Source organism: Sinocyclocheilus anshuiensis, unplaced genomic scaffold (genome assembly GCF_001515605.1).
Source record: "Sinocyclocheilus anshuiensis isolate Anshui unplaced genomic scaffold, SAMN03320099.WGS_v1.1 scaffold1696, whole genome shotgun sequence".
Lineage (NCBI taxonomy): Eukaryota > Metazoa > Chordata > Actinopteri > Cypriniformes > Cyprinidae > Sinocyclocheilus > Sinocyclocheilus anshuiensis.
Genome location: NW_015555835.1, coordinates 15,362 through 17,189, shown reverse-complemented (window position 1 = coordinate 17,189; position 1,828 = coordinate 15,362).

Below are 1,828 nucleotides of genomic sequence, written 5' to 3'. Positions count from 1 at the left end.
TAATAATATTACCAAGGGGCAACATGTATATCGAAAATAGCAGAGGACCTAGGACAGATCCTTGTGGCACTCCATATTTTACTGGTGATAATTGAGATGACTCCCCATTTAAATTAAGAAGGTGGTAGCGATCGGACAGGTAGGATCTAAACCATCTTAAAGCCTGCCCTTGAATACCTGTATAGTTTTGTAATCGATCTATGAGTATGTCATAGATCGAGATTGAGCATCACTAAGATCAAGTAAAACTGGCAATGAGATGCAGTCTTGGTCTGACGCAAGCTGCCCTTGAATACCTGTATAGTTTTGTAATCGATCTATGAGTATGTCATAGATCGAGATTGAGCATCACTAAGATCAAGTAAAACTGGCAATGAGATACAGCCTTGGTCTGACGCAAGAAGCAAGTCATTTGTAATTTTAACAAGTGCAGTTTCTGTGCTATGGTGTGGCCTGAAACCTGACTGAAATTCTTCATAGAGATAATTTTTTTGCAGGAAGGAGCGCAATTGAGCAGACACAACTTTTTCTAAAATTTTAGACATAAACTGAAGATTTGAAATGGGTCTGTAATTTGCCAGTTCACTAGGATCTAGTTGTGGTTTCTTAATAAGAGGCTTAAAGCTTGAATGAGCTTGAATGGTTTTGGGACGTGACCTAAAGATAACGACGAGTTAATAATATTGAGAAGTGGTTCTTCTTCTACAGGTAACACAGGGTAACAACTCTTTCAGTAATTTAGTGGGTACAGGATCTAACATGATCTGTTAGATCTAACAGGATCTAACATTTTACATTTTATATTTATAAAAACAGAATTTATACTTAAAATACCCCACAATTGGTGCACATATTGAAAAGAGGTTCAAATAAACAAACAATTAAAGTTCCTAACAACTTGAAGACACAGATATGAAAAAAAAAAATCTTAATCTTAATTATGTTTCAGGGACAAGCCTTTTTGAAGATCAAATGGTTTATGACAACCTTTTTACAACTGTTTACAACGAAACAAATATTTATTTAAAAAAAAATTCTATTGTGCAGTAATTGTGTAGCTTGTGTTATTCCTTCTATTATTGTGTTATATATCTATTATTTATCATGGGTTTATTTAAAAAACAATACCATAAAAAAAACCTCACGGCTCTCTAGTGTTTGCTGTAAGTGATCTCTATTCAATGTTTCACTGAAACTACTCAGTGCCGTCTGGAATCCAATTAAATATTAAATGCCTATTAAAGAGAAAAATGAAATATAGTCAATATGAATTCCATTTAATCTAGAATAATTTGCCCCAAAAGGCACACACTACTGATATCATCTATTATTTAATGTCAGGGTTTTATGGACCCCTGGGGGTCTGTGAAGGTATTGCATAGGGAGAATAGGGAGATGTTCATGAAATTTTTATCTATTTAGATTTCTGATTAATGGACTGATAAGAATTATGTAATAAGGTTAGTTTTTAGTTTATTTAGATTTCTAAGTGTGGGTCACTGGGACTGTATCTGAAAACCCTGATTTAATGTATAGTTAAGCCATAAATTAAAGTATGAGCAATTAACTAATGTAAATTTGTTGATTTAACTGAAAAATAATTTTAAGCTAAATATAAATGTATGAATTCAAATAAGAACAACATTGTTTAAAATGATGGCTGCATGATTAGCAGTCAAATTAGAAATCCAGACTTCAAATGAGCTGGACTGCTAGAAATAGCTTTTGAGATTCTATGCATAGACCGTTTATGAATAGAATCTCCAGCACATGCTATCCCTAGCAGTTGCTGGGAAGTTTATTTCAAAATCAGGAATTTCACTTTTTT